Here is a 23807-nt window from a genome sequence, read left to right as displayed (position 1 = left end):
GTATTTCCCAGGCACCCTGCCATTTCCTTCTCTACCATCGCCACAACTGCTCGTTCCCTCCTGTGATTCCCCGCCGCTGATGTGTGATCCTGCCCTCGCTTATTCGCACCCTCGCGGATTTTCCTTGTCCTCTTCTAATGTGCCTTTCTAGTCCCCTGAACAACATCTCTTCCTTTAATGCTGTTAGATGAGCCAGGGGTTTACTCACCATCTTCTAATTCTCCATCCCCCACTCCCCACCACTACACCACGCCCCCTTTGCGTCCGGTTCAATTACAAATGTTCTTAGAAGCTTTGAGATGTCAGTGTGCAAAGTAAGAGGACCTCGTCCTTTTCCTTCACATGGTTTCTATTTAGGCGGACGTTGTTACGCTTATAACATTCTTAGGGCTCTAGGCTGGGACTTGCTTCTGAGAAGGTTAGGTGGGTCAAATCTACCTACTACCTCTTCTCTGCAGACCTGCAGCTTCATGCCGTCTCCTCTGCTCTGCCCTGGGCTTTGGTCTTTACTGGTTTCGAGCCTAACCAACCCTTGAACTACGTTCAGCTGCTATGTGGGTAATTTTCACTTAGCCAGCTCTAGCCTGTGTCAGCGGTTCCTAATTTTAGTACACGTTTGATTATACTGGGGTTCTTTAGCAAATTTTGATACCTAGTCAGTCCCCAGTCACCCTAGGCTTGATACGTTATTGGTATGGGATAGCATGTTGAACGTTAAATTTCCTTTAATTTTATTTGGGTTTTCAAGATAGAGCCTTACTGGGTAGCCTAGGCAGGTCTTGACCAGGTAATTTTTGTTTTGTCTCTTTGTTTTTGAGACAGGGTTTCTCTGTGTAACACCCTTGGCTATCCTGGAACTCAGTGTGTAAACCAGGCTTGTCTAGAACTCCTAGAGATCGGATGCCTCTGCCTCTCAAAGGCTGAGATTAAAGGTATGTGCCACCACCTCCTGACTTGACCAGGCGATTATAAATCTGTTTCACCATGCTCAGGCTGACTTTGAAGTTTTCAAGAGCTATATAATGTAGCAGGAATTCCAGTGTGTGGCAACTCCTAGTCTACATTGCTGTTATCCATGAAAAGCAACGCTAGGGCCTTCCTTAGACTTCCACCAGTTGTTTCTTGGAAGTATCCTTTTCCTAAGTCTCCAGGCAAAAAGAGCTCCAGCTTGGGCTGGGCTTCCTGGTCGGGCAACCACTACCTGGCTTTCTGTCCTTTGACTAGCACTTGGAGTTTCTTCCCCTTCCCCCTAAAGGACAGTCCACAGTTAAGCAGACCCATGTTTAAGCTTAAGATTCAAGTGCCAAAGATCTCACAAGGCTTTGGATTCTTTTTTGGTTCACTATGGACATCGCCAAAACAGAGTGCACCGCTGGCAAGTTTTCTTCCCTGCCTCTGGAAGGTGAACACCTGCCTTATCCGGATAAACCCCAGAGAGAAGTTTATTACTCAGGATTCCTCCGGACCTCACAATCATGTGCTTGCCAAATTGCTAGCCTTAAACTCCATCCTGCTGGCCTTCTCTGCTTTGCAGACTGCAGTGGTGAGTTGAACCTATAGTCTTCCCCAAGCAGAGCATTTCTGGTAAGTCAACTGATCTTCCACTGCCAAGATCTGTTTTCTCAAAGGTGCTACTGTTGCCTGTAAACTTTCTAAGATGCAAATGTGGTCTAGCAGCTGCTTGTCCTTAAGTCCTCGAAGGGGCAGCATTTTGTCTTTAGGATAAGTATTGAAATGCCTTAGCCCTTCCTGAGTTTTGCTTCAAGGCTGACCTCTGGACAGTTTCCCTTCCACCTGGCTTTAGAATGAAATCAAACCCCCTTAAGCTAACATTTAATGAACCCGGGATGACTCTGTTATCTCACAGGTTTGAGAAACACAGCCCTCAGACCCGCCTTCAGCACTTCTGAGAGCCATCTGGCCTGCCAGATAGTGACACTGCTCTGACCTGGTAGCAGTGGTGGCCTGAGCCCTTCTCCCAGCCTCATTTCTCCTCAGCTCCCCTTCTGGAGTAAGGCTCCAGCTCTTCCTGGGCCTAGATTTTGCCCTCTCCTTTTCCATTCGTGAGTAGAAAAAACAAAACCTCTTAGTAGTCATCCTGCTTCTGGATCTACTGACGCCACCCCCCCACCCCCTTATCTTTCTTGCCGCTGGAATTTGAATTCCTTGCTGGGAGCCTCAGAGTCTTTTTTCTTTTGTTTTTGTTTCATTTTGCTTTGTGTTATTTTGAGATAGAGTCTCAAGTAGCCCAGGCCTCAAACTCTCCACATACTCTAGGCTGTCCTTGAACTCCTGACCCTCCTATTTTACCTCCCAAGTGCTAGGATTCGGGGCGTGTGTTACAACACCAATCTTTCCTCGTGATCCTCAAATGCCAGTACAGTGGTTATTAGAATAAATGTTTGTTGATCGAATTACTACTGGAAAGCAAAAATGGAGGAGTCCGTTAAGTAAGCAAAGAAAACAGGCATCTAGGCAGAATAAACGATATAGACAACTACGGGAATTTGAATTTAAGGCTTGAGGTTCTATACCAATTATTTAAAATGCAAGTAGATATACAAGAAACATAAGCACATGATCAGTCAGTTTAAATACAAACAATAGACAGTGATGTATGCAAATTGAAATAGAAAAGAAATTTATTGAGGCTGTCGGTTAGGCCCAGAATTACTAGGAACATCACAACACCAGGCGTTGAAAACAGGCAGGAACACAGCTTGAAGCACAACCTTAGCTAAACAAAGGAGGCCCTAGCCCAGTGCTTCTCAACCTTCCTAATGCTGTGTGGCCCTTTGACATAGTTCCACAGTGATGAGACCAGATGGTAAAATTACTTTGTTACTACTTTGTGACTATAATTTTGCTACTGTTAAGAATTGTACTGTAAATATCTGATATGGAGGATAACTGATAGGCAACCACTAAAGAGTCATGGCTCACAGGTTGACAAACACTATTCTAACCCATCTGGGTTGTCTCCACCGGCACGGAACAAGGGTGTTGCCAGTTCCCCTGCTGATGCATGGGAGTGGGTGTGTCACTCATGCTCTCGCTCTGTCTCCCTCATCCTTCCCAGGTCAAATGAGACTGGTTCAGTCAGGTGGGCACGTTGAGGTCTGACTATATGTGAATCTGCAATGTACCATTCTGGATTTCTAAGTATTCTCCTGCATCCACCGAGCCAAGAATCATCTTTCAGTGAATTTTATAAAGGCAAACTATGAGTGGTGGAGCACCATTAAAAACCATCTCTAGCAGCCGCCGCGATGTTGATGCCCAAGAAGAACCGGATTGCCATCTATGAACTCCTTTTTAAGGAAGGGGTGATGGTTGCCAAAAAAAAGACGTCCACATGCCCAAACACCCCGAACTGGCAGACAAGAATTGCCCAACCTTCACATCATGAAGGCCATGCAGTCTCTCAAGTCTCGAGGCTACGTGAAGGAGCAGTTTGCTTGGAGACATTTCTACTGGTACCTCACGAATGAGGGCATCCGGTATCTCAGAGATTACCTGCACCTACCTCCGGAGACCGTGCCCGCCACCCTGCGCCGCAGCCGTCCCGAGACGGGCAGGCCTCGGCCCAAAGGTCCAGAGGGTGAGCGGCCTGCAAGATTCACAAGAGGGGAGTCTTACAGAGACACCTACAGAAGGAGAGCTGTGCCCCCTGGAGCTGACAAGAAAGCTGAGGCTGGTGCTGGCTCAGCAACCGAATTCCAGTTTAGAGGGGGTTTCGGTCGTGGACATGGTCAGCCACCTCAATGAAGTTGGAGATTATGTTGTGTTGAATAAACTTTAAAGGAAAACGTGAAAAAAAATCATCTCTAATATTATATAGTATTATATATATAACATTATTAAAATAGTGAATTAACTAAAGTCTTGGAACCAAAACAGGAAATCGGAATAAATATATCATTTCTAGGTGATTATAAAATCAATTATAAACAAACCCTAGGGCTCTGTTACTTCCTGAGGATCATGTCAACATTCTGTATATACTATGACATCAGGGACAAAATAAAAAGGTGGCATAGTAACAAGCATCTTTTTACTGATGTAATTGTTGCCTTAGAGGCTTATTACCCCCGTCTGCCAACCCAGGCCTAGTCCTGGAATCTTCTAGTCTCCATACAACCTAACCTAGGCCTAGAATATTTGCAGCCTCTGAGACTTGCTGTTGAATAAACTCACCCCTTCCTAGTTCTTTCTCATCTTTGACTAGCTGATTCAACTAGCCTTTCTGGTTCAAGCTCCAAGCTGACTGGATCAATCTGGCTTCTCTCAGCTTCTCCTAAATTGCTCTGCCTTGTACTAACTTGGGCAATGTGTTCTAATCTTCTGGCTCCTTCCCATTCTCTGGTTCATTCTGTCTTCACCTGTGTCTGGCTTCTATTCTTTGCAACCTGTTCTATTCTTTGTAACACTGTCTCCTTTCTTTCTCTGCACTAAGTCACCTCTCATTTTCTGTTCTAATGGGAGTTGGGCAGATCCTGTTATGATAAATCCTCCCTGATCCATCATGATGTTGTCTGTCACTCAATTTGATATCACTTTCCTTTTTTTTAAGATTTATTTATATATGTATATGAGTACACTGTCATTCTCTTCAGACACACCAGAACGGGCATCAGATCCTATTACAGATGGTTGTGAGCCACCGTGTGTGTCCTGGGAATTGAACTCAGGACCTCTGGAAGAGCAGTCAGTGCTCTTAACCGCCCGGCCCTTGATATCACTTTCAAACATGGTGCTTCCTTCTACAAACTAACTTTACCTTCATTGGTTGAGATTAAAGGTGAGTACCAAGGGCGTGTTGGTATTCTAGCCAGATCATACTGTAATCCAGGATTTGCATGCATTCCAGCCAAAGTAGCCATGTTGCTGTATTAAAGTCCCTCTACACAATGGTCCTTGGGACTTTTGCAGTATACCCAGAGAATGGAAAAGGGGGTTCTGAACACTGGGGAAAGACAGAACAGGCTTTCAGCTTCAGGTCTGGACTACAGCATCAAGAGTTTGCCATCACTGCAGAGACAGAATCTGAGTATCTGGTTTGTTTGAAAAAGAGGCAGGGATAAGCAGTTCACATGAAATGTCACTTCTCTGTTCTTGATTTTAAAGAGAACTATTTCTTTTAAGAAGAAAAATAGTATATAATTAAGATTTTCAGGCAATATTAGAAGTGCAAAGATAAAAAAGACAAAATACCACCTGACCACAAAGCGCCAACAATTGGCATCATCCTAAGCACCCTTATCCACATGGACAGGCAACCCCAGAGCAAGTGCTCCCTCCAGCAAAGGCTCTGTATGAGACAGAAGCACATGGTCTCATTTCTCAAAGTAATTTTATATGTATATAATAGGATAAAAAAATAAAGGCCTAGTTGGGTTTCATAGTTTTTAACATTGTTTTATTACAAACAAAACAAACAAACAAACAAACAAATCCAGAAGACCAAGACTCTAAGTTTAAAAGCTTATTAAGGGGATTGGGAAAGGAGTAACCAACAGTAAGCATATTGAAAGGCATATGGAACCCACTATTTTATAAGCTTTGTGTGTGTGTGTGTGTGTGTGTGTGTGTGTGTGTGTGTGCGCGCGCGCGCATGCGCGCGTGCATGCATGCCTACCTGGCTGTCTACCTGCCTGTCTGTCTGTCTGCCAGTCTGCCTGTCTGTGCTCCTCTCTAAAGTCAGAGATTGAAAGAAGGAAGGGAAGAAAGAAAGAAAGAAGGACAGAAAGAAAGACAGAAAGAAAGGAAGAATAGATATGGAAGGATAGGTAGATATATAGATGGATGAAGATAGATGGGTAGATAGATAGATGAGAGACAGATGGATGGATGGTCGATCAGACATACAAACATGCATACAGACAGACAGACAGACAGACAAAGAGATAGACATGGGACCAGGTGTGGGATTCTCCCCTATAGTTGGTCAGAGGATTCCCGAAGGCTACTGTTATTGTTCTTGATTTCCTACAAAAACTTGATGGTCAGACTCCATTTCTGAAGACACCATAATCATTTGTCATGGGACATGACAAATCAAGTTAATGTTGACAAAGAAACTTCCTCCCTGTATCGGCTACTACTAGAAAGTGCTACATAGGCTGCTAGGGAGAAAGGAGGGTCAGCAACATTTTTCCCAGCCATGAAGCCTGTATTATAAGTGTAAGCAGGGTAAGCATGTACTTTCTGATTACATTTAAGGCCAGACCTACAGTAGAAAACACATGCCTGGCATTATAAATCTGGCCTAGAATACATGGTTGAGGAGTGTACAGGCTCTAAGGGTAAACTATTTTCCTAGACAGACATGGTATCAAACTGTCTTCTAAATTTATTCCTCTAGATTCAAATTAATGCAGCTCCAAGGCCTCATTAGAGAACTTTCTTTGTACAGTGTACAGTATCTAATGCAGGACCACTCAACCAATCCAAGTGCAGAGACTATTTGTCAATGGTGTGTTTCCCACAAATGTGACATCTATAACTCTCACTACCACCATCACATGGCTCAGGGACCATCATGGCAAGAGAGTGTAGAAGAGCTGGGGTTCGGGAGAGCTGGAGTGAAACAGTGTCTTCTGGGCATGAGGGAACACTCATGAACTCACAACAGACAAGATCAAGCCAGTTAACATTCTAGCATAAATGGAAATGTGGTTTGTGAGTCTCCATCCTTAGCTATTGAAGTAGGAACAGATGATGTCTTCTGGGTCTGTTTTCTTTAAAGGTAGGGCTCTTGGTAGGTGAACCATACTTAGTGGATGGTCTCATTCTCAGAAGCACATTGACAACACAGACTGAACTTGATGGTCATTAAAAAAAGAAGTTACTTTATGAAATTCATAGGCAAATTTCATGGAACTGGAATTTATCATCGTGAGTGAGGTAACCCAATCACAGAAAAACACACAGGGTATGCACTCATTGATAAGTGGCTATTAGCCCAAATGCTTGAATTACCCTAGATGCACAGAACACATCAAACTCAAGAAGGATGACCAAAATGCGAATGCTTCACTCCTTCTTTAAACGGGAAACAAGAATACCCTTAGGAGGGAATAGGAGGCAAAGTTTAGAACAGAGGCAGAAGGAACACCCATTCAGAGCCTGCTCCACATGTGGTCCATACATATATAGCCACCCGATTAGATAAGATGGATGAAGCAAAGAAGTGCAGGCTGACAGGAACCGGATATAGATCTCTCCTGAGAGACACACCCAGAATACAGAAAATACACAGGTGAATGCCAGCAGCAAACCACTGAACTGAGAACGGGACCCCCATTGAAGGAATCAGAGAAAGGACTGGAAGAGCTTGAAGGGGCTCGAGACCCCATATGAACAACAATGCCAACCAGCCAGAGCTTCCAGGGACTAAGCCAATACCCAAAGACTATACATGGACTGACCCTGGGCTCCAACCTCATAGGTAGCAATGAATAGCCTAGTAAGCACCAGTGGAAGGGGAAGCCCTTGGTCCTGCCAAGACTGTATCCCCAGTGAACATGATTGTTGGGGGGAAGGCGGTAATGGGGGGAGGATGGGGAGGGGAACACCCATAGAGAAGGGGAGGAGAAGGGGCTAGGGGGATGTTGGCCCAGAAACTGGGAAGGGGAATAGCAATTGAAATGTAAATAAGAAATACTCAAGTTAATAAAGATGGAAAAAAAAAGTCACAAAGTTCGGATGGACACAAATGTGGGGGTGCACCTCAGAAGAGTTAAAAGGAGGAGCGGAAGTGCATATGGTCAAAATATACAGTCTCAAAGTCTCGGGAAATAGTTAAAAGTTTGTAAGTTTATTAAAATGAAAGGTCAACGTATTTTTTTCTTCTTCTTCTTCTTTTTTCTTTTTTTTCCGGAGCTGGGGACCGAACCCAGGGCCTTGTGCTTGCTAGGCAAGCGCTCTACCACTGAGCTAAATCCCCAACCCCTGTCAACGTATTTTTAAACTTTCACCTAACTGCTTAAGTTTTAGGTAGCGTCCACTTGTTCACTGCCCTGAGAGACAATGACCTCAGCACCTTGATCTTTGTCACTTGCCCCTCTCACTTGTGCATGTCGATTCCTGTGGTTTTATTTATATTATCAGCATTTACTGTGGTGATTTGTCTTGTTTGCTTGTATTCTACAGAGAACTAGATAAGGATTCAGCACCCATTCTTCTACCAGCACTTGTCCAAGTTTCATTTTTGTTGTTGGCATTTTCCCATGGTACTAGGGATTGAACCCAAGGCTTCACATGTGCCAGACAAGAGCACTACAACTGTATTCCCAAGTCCTTTTCAGATTTTTAAAATTTAATTTATATCTTAATCCACTGAATGTTAGCAGCCAAGTTCTCTTTCTCTACAAGAACTCGATGTGTTTCATTCCCAGGGGTCTTTCTTGTTTGAGTATGTTCTTTTCTTATGCCGAGGGAAAAAAATTGTGGTTCTACTTCTTATGCTTAGAATTCTTTTCATATTTTATCATCATCTTTGGCATTGGTAGTGCTATAGAGAAAACTGGGATGCCAACCTTTTTCTCTTTGAGGTGGTTGCTTTTCTGCCTAGATGTTGAACTAACTTCGTTTTTATATTCCTAAGGCCAGTAAGTAGATCAAAGGCACCCTGGTGTTGAACATTTCATATCTAATTTTTACTGCAATTTGACATTTGATTATTGCTTTCATGATTTTGGTAGGTCTGAGTAACTGTCTTGTGGCAACTTTGAAAAAAATAGAGAGTCTGAATGTGTCATTTAAAACTACCAGATGGTTTTTCTCATTCTTATCTTGGATTCTGGGTCTATTGCCTTTGGTTTTTAGTCTGGTTACAGTCAACCCAGTCTGGTAACTACTCTTGTATACCTTGGAGTGCTCCCATGCATTCAAATGTCTCTGTGAAGCTGGTGATATACTGAAGTGACATCAGCAGAAATTATTTGTCCCTCAAGGAGCACTGTGTTCAATGGAGATTTGTAAAGTGATCTACACAAAGCAAGTAAGGTTGACCAGTTGTTCTACCACCAAAATTAGTTTTCTACCAGCCACCTTTCTGCTTTGCTTTAAAGACAGATGGATGAGAAAGTCTGAAGAGAACTTCCATTCTAAAATGGGTAGACGAAGCAGTTTGTAGTCTTTGGAATCCAAATACTTATCGTGGTGAATAGAGGAGAGTTTGGACCTCTAAAACAGATACAATGAATGAAATCTGGCCATTTGATGACACCAAGATGATATTGCACCTTAGGAAAGACATAGGGTGGGCAGTCAGTGGTGAAATGTTTCTAACCCCGAGACCTTTGTATGAGAAGATACAAATAAAAAGGCAGAATGACCAGCAATTCTAGAGAACCGTGTTGGTGCAGCACCACAGAACAGTTCATGGATGATGTGTCTATCTGGTAGGTTTGGTTAAGAAGTCTCTTTTCTCAGCCCTGAACCAGACAACTAGGAATGTATATGAAGTGGTCCTAGATTTTGGTCTAGTGTTGTATAGTGAGTGGTGGATACCTTCCCTTGGATTGTATTTTTTAACTCTAAGGTTGAAAGATCTCAAAGTTTACACATTAGAATATCTCCTCTAATGGTTATTTTCCATAGAGCAGTGTTAGTGGGAATTTTTGATAAAGGTCCAATTCATAATGAAATGAATGATAGTATTCCTTTTTGAAGCAGAGTACCCAAGCTCACCTGTGCTACTCACAGCTTGGGGAACAGACCTGCTCCTGTTCTCTGAGTATCCCTTAATTTCTGTACTGCCAAGATGCCTTTAATTGCAAGTAGTTCTCCACATATTCACATGCACCCACCAGGAGTTAGCCATGGTTGGAATGGGCTGCCCTGAGGAAGAGAAAAAGGTCATCTGTGGTGGACCCTCTTTGGGCTCAGATGGCATTCGCCATGGTATTAGGAAGTTAACATAGATACATTATGTGAAGATCATGTATGCAGGCAAAAGTTATCTCGCAGGCACTTTTCTTTTCGTAGGAGAATAGAGCTGGTATAGTATTTGTTAGCACATAGGCGCTTTTGGGGGAAGGGTGACAGAGCTGGTATAGTATTTGCCTCCTGGTTTTTGTTCTCTCTGTCTTCTCTCCTCTAGTTTTTCATCCTCTTTGTTCCCCTAAGCAGTTTCATTTCTACTTTTATTTAATACACACACACAATTTTGTGTGATTTATAAAATCTAGAAACCACAAATGAGAAATATTTGGCTTTCTGAGACCAAGTTTGTTTAATGTAATTATGTCTCATGATCTCCGTTTTCCTGTCAACGACATAACTTCATTCTTCTTCATGGAGGAAAAAAGTTCCACTCTGTCTATGTACCACATTTTTCATACCCATCCCGTGGCTAGACACCTATGTTGCTTCTATAACTTAACAACTCAATTCTTGTGAACGCTGTTGGAGTAAAAGTTGATGTGCAAGAGACTCTGTAGTATGTTGATGTGTAGCCCTTTGGCTAAATACCCAGGAGTGGTATAACTGGGTTATAAGGTAAAACTATTTCTGGTTTTTGAGAAACTTTCATAATGATTTCCATAAAAGATGGAATGGTTGGTTTCCCCTACCAACAGTCTATAAAGTTTCCCTTTGTCCACATCAAGGCCAGTGCTTATTGTTTTTTTTTTTAATTGTTTTTCATTTCCTTAATGACTGAGACTCTGACTGGGTAAGATCTTTAATGACATCACTACCCCATGGGTTGCTGAGGAGAACAGGATCAGGTACCCTTTGGGGGACATACATGGGTTCTCCAGGTCACCAAAGTCCCTACCAAGTCCAATTACGACATGGACAGAGGCTGGCTGTCAGGTCCCACCTTTTAGTCACACTTGAAATTTTGTTTGCTTCTGATAGAGTCAAGAGGAACCTGACAAAAACCAATAAAATAAAAAAGGAACACGACATATTTCCTATACTTCTATTACAAATGGATATATTCAAGACACACAGAAGACTGCGGGAGTGTTTGCTTGCTTGTTTGTTTGCTTGGGCAGTTTTACACATTGGCATCACCTGCTAGAGGCTTGTGAGTATCTTGATTTATGACTGGTTGCTTTTGATGATAAAGGCACAAGACAGATCAGGTGAGTTAAGGTCAGCACACAGGTAACCACGTCTGCTTGCTTAGAGGAAACCACAGACTATTCCAGATGACATGTTTATACAGTTGTGTGGATTTAACACTTGGGAGTGTGAGCGGGACTTTGGAGGAAAGAAAAATCAATAACACAATAACAATCAGGGATGACTGGATGTTCTTAATTGTTTGAAATTATACACAGCTTTCGGATTTTTCTCCCTGAGTTTTATTATCGAATTGAGATGCTGTTTATTGCAAGATGCCTGCCCAAGGTCCACCCTTAAACATTTCTCACTGTAGTTCATGTTTGAGCCTAGCCAATGACTCTAGGCTAAGTAGGCTTGAGAGGTATGGGACAAGAATTGTCTTAATATTGTCCCAGAAAATCACTTTGAAACTTTGTAGCTTCAAAAACTCTCCACATATAAAGAAGGCTGTCATCCTATTTCACTGTGTCCAGCTTTTGAGTTTCTTATGTTTTTAAAAGTCATATTAAAATTAATTGTAGAATGCCTAGTACATTCCCTTGGATCAAATTCAAAAATAAAAGAGTGTACAGTGAAATCTATTCCTCTGACCCCTGACCCCAATTATCTGGTGTTGTTCATTGGTGACAAATAACTTTACCAGTGTCTATTCTAGTACTCAGAAACTTTTTTTGGGAGTGTATCTTGGTTTGCAAACTGTGGATGCCTGGGGTGGTGGGTGGCAGGGGGGTCCTTAAGAAGTTCTGAGTTTGTGAAATCAAAACTACTTTTATAATGATATAAATATCACTGGTCATATTCACCCATGTTTTCTCCAATGACACAAAGGGAGCGGTGGGAAGTCTTTGAAGTGATCAAGAGTCCAGCTTCAGACTCCTCTCTGCCACACACCCAGAGACTGACACATTCCGATTTCATTGCAGAATAGCCTCATCGACACAGGAAACAGTAATGATTCCACTGCATTTTCACCTGGGCATCTGTCTTCTAGACATTCTGTCTGGTGCAACAGGTAGTACACAGACAGAACAATGGAGCCATTCCTCTGCAAATTGTCTTAGTACTGTATTACAAAGAACGATGTTTGTGTGACTTGTGACAGACTGAAAACACAACTATTGAACCGTCCATGAGGCACCAATTCTACTCGAAAGAATGACAGCTAATCTGTGGTTACTCCAATGACTGAGAAATAGTTTTAAATGGACAAAAAAATCCGTTACTTAAAAAAATATATATAGTGAAACACCTATTATTATATTTGAGCTTTTAAGTAAAAAAATAAAATTTTGTAAAATGTGTAGCCATCACTGTGAGCTCAACTGTTTTTCAATAACAATTTTTTCTTACTATTCTTAATTGAGTGGAGACACAACAAAATGCATTCTTCCTATTGTGAGAGATTTGTGCTAATACTATGAAGGGCTATGTAACTGAGCAGACAAGTGTTTTTTAGGTGAATAGTGCAAGTTCTTAATATACCATCAGACTTTAAAAAGCTCTTCAAAGTCTAAGACAGGGGTTGGAGATTTAGCTCAGTGGTAGAGCGCTTGCCTAGCAAGCGCAAGGCCCTGGGTTCGGTCCCCAGCTCCGAAAAAAAGAAAAGAAAAAAAAAAGTCTAAGACAAACAGTGGATTTTTAAGCATCCAGAGAACTGGCTTGTACACAAGAGAGTATGAAGAGAACTTTGGTGTGGTTTCAGAAACCACACTACAATTAATCTTTAAGAGACCACAGCCATCAAGTTTTAGGGTGACCTCAATAACGAGCAGCCTTGATTAGCTGAAACGATTTTTGGAATTCTTCTCTATTTTGCAGCATCCCAGCTCTCTTCATGCATTTCAACCAGAACAGCCTGGTGAACAGAACAAATCACAAAGCCTTTCTCTGATAGACAAGCATGCTGGGCCCACTGTAAAGTCCACATCAGTCATTTGTGTTTCTTCTTTTGACAATCATCTGCTAATTTTGTTTGCCCATTTGCTGTTGGGCGGATTGCTTCTTCTGTTTAATTTTTCTGTTTTTTTTTTCCCTATATTTTAGACGCTTACCCCCTGTCTGAGGCAAAGCCACACAGCTTCTCCAGTTCTATAGGCTGCCTGGCCACTCTGCTGATAACCGTCCATCTCTGTCACAATGAGAGCTTTCTTACCATTTCCCCAACATTCCCCTCTGTGTCTGGCTTTCCTCTCTAAGTCCCGGATTGAGTTCATTTTCTTGACAGTATTCTCTCTCAGATCAGTGACCACTTTTACTAGTGAGCTTGAAATTTCCACCAGTCGTTGCCTTTCAGTGTCTTTGCTCTCAGTCATTGAGGAATTCTAACCCATGGAGGCATTGTGCTTCCTAGGCCTTTAATGCATCTGGGCTATGATTTGTACATCTGTTAGTCTGGTCATCCTGGTTTGACTTGGGTGGCTTTGTACTAAGGACAGGACTCTTGAGACCTTCACTTTCATGCACTGCCTCTCTGAAAGGTGAGAGCCCCCCTGCTTTTACAAGGGGTTTCTGTTCCCACCAGAGACCAGGGAGGCTAGGGATGTGTTTAGCTTGACTCCTTGTCTGCTGTCACCTGTCATTCACTCAATACTTTCCCACTATTTTCTCCCTAACTTCATAAATTTCTAAGGTTTTTCTTCTGTATGCCTTTGGTATAGAGTCCATTTGTTTTCATATTGACTCTTCTTGATACCCAACTCATACAGAGGCATGTTCTTCAGTAGAGTGGGCCAAGCTTGAATTTATTTAGCAAAGAATATGAAAAATGACTCACATAACAATGTTTTTGTACAGTGATCCTGTCATCAAAAAATAAATTTGAAAACTCTTTGTCTTACAACTATTGCCCTCCAACTGTCTTACACCTTTTCCAACACACACACACACACACACACACACACCCCTTTAAGCCATTAATCAAAAATTTCTGGTGTGTGTGTGTGTGTGTGTGTGTGTGTGTGTTGTGTGTGTGTGTTATTGAGTGCTACTGAACTTAGGGCCTGATGAATGTGATATACGAACTCTATCACTGAGCCATATCCTCAGTCCAAAATGTTATTTTTTTTATAGGCAATGCTACATTGAATAACGTTTTATCCATGTCCTCTGTAAGGTCCACAGTAAAAAAAACTAAGTGCATTTGTAATTTGTTTTATATGTTGCAAAGATGAAATTCTTGCTTTTTAAATAGAAAATTGCAGAATATATTATAGTCTTATAAAAATAGTCCACATCAATATCATAGGCAAGATCAGAAGAGCACAATGGAGTTGACTGGGAAGTATGTTCACATGTATGCAATTAGGAAGTATGTTTACATATATGCAATTTGCATGTTTGGAAGAACAAATGAAAGTGAAAATAAAATTAAGCCATTAAATTCTGTTATATGAAATGTATGTTGACAACCCTGTCTCATAAGTGTATTTTGGGAAAAGTCATAGGTTTTAGGACATTAGTCTGGCTTATAATTAAAGTCACTTTTGCTCAAGGTTTTGAAGCAAGTAACTCTGGTTATACCAAAGGATGTGAGGTCCCAGCCTTCTAAAATTCCAGGATCACAATGGCTAGCAGAAGAGGTGACACGTATCACTCCAGAAGATTTCAGAACTGGTAGGGATGGGTTTCAGGCAGTGTGTGTCAGATAAGCAAGAGAAATGCTTGAGTTCCTGCTTGGATGTTGGAGGAAAGTGACCCATAGCTTCCCTTCTGTTTTTACAGCTCTATTTAAATGTCTCATCTGGAAAACTTAATATCACTTCCTAAGATGAAAGAATATTCTTTGTCTTTTGATTCCCACAGAGCTTCTGTGATATTCTGTAACAGCCGTCTTTGTGAAGATAACATGTTGCTTTCTAAGGAGAATGGTATGTGCCTTATTGGAAGCTAATCTAGTACCTGACATATAGAGGTTTCTCATAAATATGTGCTGAATTATTGAAAAAAAATGGACAGCTCGAGCTAGGGTATGGTTCTGTATATCTGATAATACTATTTTAAAACAGCATATCTCTTAGCAGCTACTTTAACAAAAATTCACGTTGCTACCTTTTGTGTTCCCCTTTACTCTCTTCCAATGTGTAATCCTATCCTTGGGATTTGTCAGTGTTTTCTGGTACAGAGTGAGCTTCTTAAGGTTGATCTTGGGCTTTGTCATGCTTTCTGCATGATGATTTACATCTGTTGATTCTTGACATATTTGTTGAATGCCTTGATATCTCTTGGAGTCTTGGGAAAAAAGCCATACTGTGGTACAAAATAACTCCAGATAGGGCTGGGTGGGAAGACAGAGAGATCTTCTAGACCTCTGCGCAGACAGCTCCAGGTGACAGCCAGAGGGAAAAGGGGACTTTGGAAGTGTAATTGTCAGGAATGGAGTTGTTCCAGTTGCCAGGTGGGCTTAGAACAGGAATGTAGACCTTAGGTGAGAGCTCGCCTCTGAGAAGGCCTCTGCAGGGAAGTAGTTTAACTGTACCCAGACCTCTGGCCACGTAAACAGTGAGATAACAAATCTGTTGCCTGCATACTCGCTCAGGCAGCAATCAGAACAAAAAACTATTGCATCGTAGCAAAGACAGAGAAAAGCAGAATTTATCAGAACAAGACTTGATAGACCACATCACTGACGGGAATACTGAATGCTGGAATTTTAAAGTCAAAAGCAGACAGCATTCAAGAGTTCGGTTTGTGTATTTTGAAGTGATCTACTTATATCTCTGCCCTGGTTGGTCACTGAGTCTAGGAATCAGATTGTTCCAACAGAGTCTAGCTGGCCTCATTTGATTTACCCCAAAATTCTTTGTGGAGAATCCTGAGAAAGGACAGGTCCCAGGACTTTGATATGAGAAGTATAGCTCCCTAAAAGCCAAGTGTCATACCATTAATGGAACAAAACAAAATAAAAACAAGCAACGATGATGATGACGACATCAACAACAAAAACAAGCAAAGGACATTTAGCATTAGTGTATGACAAGCAGCCCGTCCTGCTACCACTCTGGCCTGATGGCAAAGAGCTTGACCGAAGAAATGTGAAGAGCTAAGCAGGGATCCTGATACATAGCAATCTTCCCTAAATCAGTAACTATTAGCATCCGAGGGTCTACGTCTCATCTAGGTGGTAAGACAGAAACTCTATTCCTGAGGTAAAAAGAAGAGTCCCAGCTTGCTGGGGTTAAAAAAAAATATATATATATATATGTGTATATATATATATATATATATATATATATTGTGTGTGTGTGTGTGTGTGTGTGTGTGTGTGTGTGTGTGTGTGTGTGTGTGTATCTCCTCCCAACGCTCAAACTTACAGGCTTAAGTCACTGTTGACACGTAGGTGAATCTAATTAACATTATCAGAGATTAGGAAGTTACAGATTCTCAAATGGCATTATGTTCTTAAGCCCATGCCTCCGTGTTTAAAACCCGACTTTAGATGGGAAATGTGGAACACTCATGATATTTGGCCTATTCATTTCTGGCCCTATCCGTTTATCCTGTTAAGCTCATAGTACTCAGGGATCCCCAGAACAGAGCTATACAGTTGTTGGTGGGTTTTGTTTTGTTTGTGGTGTTGGGAGGTCCAACTGAGCACCTCACATATGCTAAACTACCTTGGTCAAAATCCCCAGCCCTAGATTTGTTTCAGAGGTAAGGCTTTTCTGTGATCATTTTTATTTGTCATCGCCGTTGTTGGAGAGTGCCATTCCTCAGTATACCCTCTCAGAAGAAGATATCATTTCTGGCTCTGAGCATCATTGATGGCTAGAGTTAACTTCCACTCCATTCTGTTCAACTCTGCAAGTATTTATTGAGCTCCCATTATGTGCAATGGACTGTATTAAGTGCTTTGATGGATTAAAAAATGAATAGATAAGACAGAGTTCCTGACCTTAGGGTATTTTATTATCTCAAAATGTTACAAGGACCAGATACAATATGAAGCAGGGTATGACAAGTGCTAAAATAATATAGAATACAGGACATCTATATCGCAACTGTAGTTAACGGGATTTTCCTGTAGGACACGAATCTTGTCTAAGTACTCCCAGGACTGTGAATGTTCTGTTTGTTTCCAGATTCCTGATGCCTGGCACAGTCCTTGTTTCTTAATCTCTACAATTAAAACTTAGTTTAAAAACAGGTTTTAACTATGATAAAGCTCCACATGAATGTTTCCAGTTTAACCACCTAAAGCACAGTCTAGTAATAGAAAAAGTGTAATCACTTTGCTCTGGACCACTGATTTACTGAAATTTTTGTTCTTGTAAACTGAAAATCTTACCCATTAAATGATGACTCTGCATACTTCTTCCTCACAGCCCCTGACAACTGCTTTTCTGTTCCTTGCCTCTAGGAATTTTCTAATTCTAGTACTTCATTTGAGTGGAATCAAACTCTCCTTATCCTTTTCTGATTGGCTTATTTCACTTAGCGTGATCTCTTAAAGGATTGTCTACCCTGTAGCAGTGCCCTGTATATGAATGTGAATGTACACACACACACACACACACACACACACACACACACACACACACATTCTCTCTCTCTCTTTCTCTCTCTCTCTCTCTCTCTGTGTGTGTGTGTGTGTGTGTGTGTGTGTGTGTGTGTGTGTATGTGTTGGATGGGGGTATGTGTGTATATCCCTCACCCCCGTCTCATGCACATAACCTGTTAATAGATATTTGGGTAGATTATCCTCACCTTTTAGCTGTTTATTAGAGATGGGAACTCTATTTCTATTTTGCTATTTTAGTTTCTAAAATTATGAAACAGGGATGATGTACAAATATCTGATCGAATGAGTTAAGACCTTCTGTTTGTGGCCATACTAGAGAGCAAACCCAGGGCTTTATGCAAAAGGGGCAGATGCTCTACCTTTGTGCTACACTCCCAACCTAAGACTGACGTAGGGCAGAGAGAAGGCATGTGAGGCTTAGGAAATAGAGATAAAAGTGGCAGTGTAAGGTGACAGTGTGCTGGCTTACGTGGTGTGCACAAGGTTCTGTGGTGTTCTGGCTTACGACTGAAAGGTCTGAAGGACATGGACTAACATACCAAGATGACAGATTTCTTCTCACATTGGGAGGACTCACTTAAGGCCTGAGGCAGGGAAGTGACTAACATTACTGAGGAGTAGAGCTGTAGCCAAAATGTAGCTATAAATATAAGGTCATAATTCTGGCAGGAGACAAAGTAGGCAGTGACAGAGGAAATAGTAAAAGGGGGAGGAAGGGTGGGGAGGCATTATAGAGGAACAATCAATGGGATTTGTTGACCAACTGGATGTGGGAGACAGGAAGAGGAAGTCATTGTTAAATCTATGCCTGAGAGCTCAGTGCTACTGTAAACAGGGATGAAGAAGGCAGACAGGAAAAGCAGGCAAGAACTACAGTTACCACATGATGAGCTCGTACTTATTATCTCAAGTAAGCTGATAGCATCCCAGGAAAGCAGGGGTTGCTGTAAACGGGAGGAAACTCAGTTTACATAGATTGTTGTGACCCAATATCTAGTTTGGAGCTAAAATGGAGACTGCAACCTAGGTCTAACTCCAAAGTTCAAACACTGTTTTTTGTTTTGTTTTGTTTTGTTTTTTTTGTCAAATGCACTATCTCACTGTTTTCAAATACATAGAGGAATTTATTTCAAGAAATTGGGAACATGATACTAAAAGCTCAGTAGAGTAATCATGATGGCACAGTTCAGTCCACAAAGATGAACTCGAATGTCCTGAAGGTGACACAAGGGCTCACTTAGAACAAAGTCTGAGGTGGTTTAAATGAACATGATCCTCATAGGCTCCTAGAGAGTGGTACTGTTAGGAAGTGTGACCTTGTTGAAGGAAGTGTGTCAATGGGGGTGGGCGTTGTGGGTTCTAAAAAAGTTAGGCCCCCCTCTCTTCTCTCTTCCTGTTGTCTTCAAACTGGCATGTAAAACTCTCGGCTACTCCAACTACTCTCCAACACCATGTCTGCCTATGTGGTACCAGGCTTCCCACCATGATAATAATGGACTGAACCTCTGAACTGTAAGCCAGCCCTAATTAAATGTTCCCCTTTATAAGAGTTCCTGAGGTCATGGTATCCCTTCACAGCAATAAAAACCCTAAGACAGAAGTTTGTACCAGAGACTGGTTAGTGTCTTGCTATGAAAGGCTGGGCCAGGGGTATTTTTTTTGTTTGTTTTTTTGGAAGAATGTGGACTTTTATCCCTTAGATTAGAAAAGCAGCTGAAGTTTTCAGCAGAATGTAATGGGCTGTACTAGTACTAGTGTAAGCATTGAAGACGGTAGTGCAGAGGGCGATTTGAACTCTTAGGGCCTGGCTCAACAAGTTTCAGAGAAAAATATTAGCATGTGGCCTGGAGACCATTCTTGCGATAGTATGGTGAAGAGTGGGATTGCTTTTGCCCCTGTTTCAGCCCAAACCATCTGCCTGAGGCTAAATTGAAGAACCCGGGACTAACAGCTTTAGGAGAGGACATTTAAAAACAACTTAGTGTTGACTCTGTTGTGTGGCTGTTAGTGGTCAGTCTTATGCAGATTTAAAATGAAAAGGAGCAAGTTGAGCAAGGAAAGCAGTTGAAGAGAAAAGGAGCCCCAGGAAGTGTAAACAGAGTAGAGAAAAGCCTGAGGCCAAGTGACCAGGGAGTAGAGCAGGCCCAAGAGAAAGGAGTGTGTTGCAATCTACAAAGCTAAAATGAGTTGGAGATCTGAAGAGCGTTTTTTTGTTTTGATAGTAGACAGGGAGATGTGGAGTTGGGAGTTTGACCAGCTGGTTTTTGGTCTTGTTTTGGTTCAGTATTTCCTCACTAAGTTTTTTCCTCCCTTTTGGAACAGTAGTGTATATATATTCTGTGTCTTTGCATGTTGGAAGCGCGTGATCTGCTCTTCAATTTTGATTTTACTGGGGATTACAGATGAGAGATTGCATGAGTCTCAGGAAAGACTGCATTTTGGACTTTTAAACAGGGTTCAGAGTGATACACTATGGGGACTTTTCAGGTTGGACTGAATGTATTTCTGTGTTATGCTCTAGCTAGAAGGCTATGAGGGCCAGGGAATGGAATGTGGTTTGAATGAAAAGGGCCCTCATAGGCTCATAGACAGTGGTACTGTTAGGAGGCGTGGCCTTATTGGAGTAGGTGTGGTCTTTTTGGAGGAAGTGTGTCAGTGTGGGTGGGCTTTCAGGTTTCAGATGCTCAGGGAAGGCCTAATGTCATCCTCTCCTCCTGCTGCCTACAGATCCAGGTGTAAAACTCCCAACTCCCTCTCCAGCTCCTGCCTGCATGGCTATCCGCATGCTGCCATGCCTCTTGCAAAGACAATAATGGATTAAAGCTCCAAATGCAAGGCAGCCCCAGCTAAATGTTTTTCCTTCATAAGAAAACATATCTGGTCATGGTGTCCTTTCATGTCAATAGAAACCCTAACTGAGGCAATGTCTTTGTTCCTTTTGTTATTATGAAGAAAATGCCTGGAAAAGGCAACCTCAAGAAGAGAGGGAGGGAGCAAAGTAGTCACAACCAAAAAATATAAGAAGAGAGGGAGGGAGCGGTGAGTAGAGATCCTCGTCAGGCTAAGTCTGATCATCTCAGTTTGATCCCTGGAACCTGGAGAAAAGATAGAGAAAACTGACTCCTCCGATCCCCACCCACCCACCCATACATACACACCACAGTACAAACACATACACCTACAATAATAAACAAATAAATATATTTTAAAGGAAAGACTGGTTTACTTTGGCTCACCGTTTGAGAGAACACAGTCCATGCTGGTGGAAATGGCATGGTGGCAGGAAGATGAAGCAGGTGGTCACATTGAATCTACAGCCAGGAGGCTGAGAACAGGGAATTGCGGCAAATAGCCTCTATGTCTCTGTTCGATACAGTCCAGGACACTAGCTCATGCAATGATGCTACCCACCTTTAAAGTGGATCTTCCTATCTTAATTAAGGTCTACCAATTCTCTCAGGGAAATACCCAGAGATTTATTTCTAAGGTGAATGTAGAATCTGTCAGGTTGTCAATCAATACGAATTACTACAGAGTAATAAGAAAGGGTCTAGAATTTGGTTTTAGAAGCATATTAGTTCAGAGTTCTTCTTAGAGACAACAAAGAGGAGGGGTAGATAATATATGAAGGATTGATGAATGGGTAGAACAATAGACAAGGGAGGTTTATTATAAAATGAACCCAAATGACTATCAAGAAGTTTCACAGAAGGAAACTGCTGTGTGTCTTGGTATGAGAAAAGGCTGTCAATACAGGGAGGTCAGTGGCCAAGTGTGATCTGCAGAGGGTGTGGAGTGGTGATGGCTTTAGAGTGCAAAGATAAAAAGTCCTGAAATTCTATTGTCTAAGAACAAGAGAAGAATCATGCATCCCATTCCCAGGAGAGAGTCACAGGAAATCTTTCTGTCCTATCTAGGTTCCAGATAGTTGACAGTCCTTTACAGTGCTGCACTAGGATTGTCTGGTGTAGATAATCTGTGGGTCTTCCAAATCCTGATGCCTTTTCTCTGAAAATACCCTCACAGATATACTCAGAAAATAGTTATACTCTTTGGGGTAATCTCTCAGTCCAGTGAGAATGCTAATTTAAATACTAAACACATATTCACCAAATGAGAAGGGAAAGAGGGGGCTGGTCCTATAGAATAGCAAACTGACAGGGAAGCTGCATGAAAAGACAGGTATAAAAGGGATTAGGCAGCACTGTTTCCAAAATCTTAAGCAGGAAGTAGTCTGTGGTAGTAGATTCAATGTGTAGAATATTGCTGGGGACTTTCCACAGAGGGAAGCACACACAGAAATGTCCATGGCTTTAAAATGACTAAGAAATAGGGAAATGAAGACAGTGTGAACTATTTGCTCAAGAATGCTGGAGATGGGTAGAGTGTTGGCTCCTCCTGTGCAAGCTTAGAGACCAGAGTTCAGTCCCCTGAACCCACACAAAGGTGTATTAAGAAAGCCAACTCATCAAAGTTGTCCTTTGACCTAATGGACACATCTATGGTTTGATAGTTGATAGGTAGGTAGGTAGGTAGATAGATAGATAGATAGATAGATAGATAGATAGATAGATAGACAGACAGATGTTTGGGGGACAGGAAGATGGCTTAGTTCTTCAGAGCAGTTGTTACTCCAGCAGAGAACAACCACCTGTACCTTCAGCTCTGGGAGATCTAATATACTCTTCTCACCTCTGAAGGCACCAGACATACACATGGTAAACATATATACATACAGAGAAAAGTTTGTACAGATAGAATAATAAAATCTAGAATAAATTTTAAAAAAGATGTTGGAAGCAAAGAAAACGAAAAGATTATAATTCAAAGTTTGAAGGGATGTAGAAAAGAAGAAAAAGAAAAACGGCTTTTGACTATGATGAAAGTTTGAGAGAGTAACAGCCTGGAGATTTTGAGAGGAGGATGGAAATTCATGGGTTAGAGAATGGGTGATTTTTTTTTTAAAGATTTATTTATTTATCATTATATATAAGTACACTGTAGCTGTCTTCAGATGCACCAGAAGAGGGCATCGGATCTCTTTACAGATGGTTGTGAGCCACCATGTGGTTGCTGGGAATTGAACTCAGGACCTCTGGAAGAGCAGTCGGGTGCTCTTAACCGCTGAGCCATCTCTCCAGCCCAAGAATGGGTGATTAGTGAGAGTTTTTACTGCTGTGATAAAACACTGTCCAAAAGCGACTTGGGGAGAAACGGATTTATTTCAGTTTACCATGCTCAGGTCACAACGTATCACTGAGGGAAGCCAAGGCAGGAACCTGGAGGCAGGAGCTGATGCAAAGGCCATGGATGGATGCTGCTAACTGATTGCTCCCCATGGCTTGCTCAACCTGGTTTCTCACAGCATGACAGCCATGAGCCCACAATGAGCTCAGCCCTCTAATATCAATCATCTATTAAAAGAAAAGCACCACAGCCTTACCCACAGGCCAATCTGGTATGTCTGTGTTGGGGGCAGGGGAGGGGTTGTCTTTAATTTGAGGTTCCCTCTTCCAAAAAGATGCTTGTGTGAAGTTGCCATAAACCTAGTCAGCAGAGTGGGTATGATCAAGAGCACATTTAAAGGCATAGCATGGATAAGAAATAAGAATGTTGTTTCTCTGGAGATAGAGAGTTTAGAACTTAGAAAGAACTATCAGAGATATTTGATGAGAGAGAAAAAGACCACCTAGGTGGGAGGATCCTCAGATGAGGGCTGATCTGGAGCCTCAAACCCTGACCAAAAGGGAGTCAACTAGGGCCAGACTGGTAGGCCTTGCAGCTTTACTAGAAGCTTCTCTGCATTAATAAAGTTTCAATTCATAATGACAGTGGCCAAAAGGCAGTGTGTGCTTACTCTTTTTAAGTAGTGTGTGTTCATCTCTTCCTGAAACTCCAGAGTTGTCTATGATTGGGCTTGGGCTTTTCAATATAGTGTTTTACACACACACACACACACACACACACACACACACACACACACACACACACACACACAACAGAGAGAGAGAGAGAGAGAGAGAGAGAGAGAGAGAGAGAGAGAGAGAGAGAGAGAGAGAGAGAGAGAGAGAGAGAGAGATTGACTGTATTCATGTGACAGCATCAGCATTTTCAAACACCAGATACAGAAATTGGAAACTGGAAGCATGCCTCAGTTATCTTCTTACAAAAGATAATGTGGGAATGTTTTAAACAAATATTTAGTTCA

At 41.8% G+C, this 23807-nt stretch overlaps 1 pseudogene; it reads left to right on the top strand.

The window, feature by feature from the left end:
• The first annotated feature begins 3265 nt into the window (after positions 1–3265).
• LOC116894686 lies at positions 3266–3783 on the top strand (annotated as a pseudogene).
• Positions 3784–23807: the final 20024 nt, after the last annotated feature.

Source organism: Rattus rattus, chromosome 2 (assembly GCF_011064425.1).
Source record: "Rattus rattus isolate New Zealand chromosome 2, Rrattus_CSIRO_v1, whole genome shotgun sequence".
Taxonomy (NCBI): Eukaryota; Metazoa; Chordata; class Mammalia; order Rodentia; family Muridae; genus Rattus; species Rattus rattus.
This window is presented reverse-complemented; position numbering and strand designations above follow the sequence as displayed.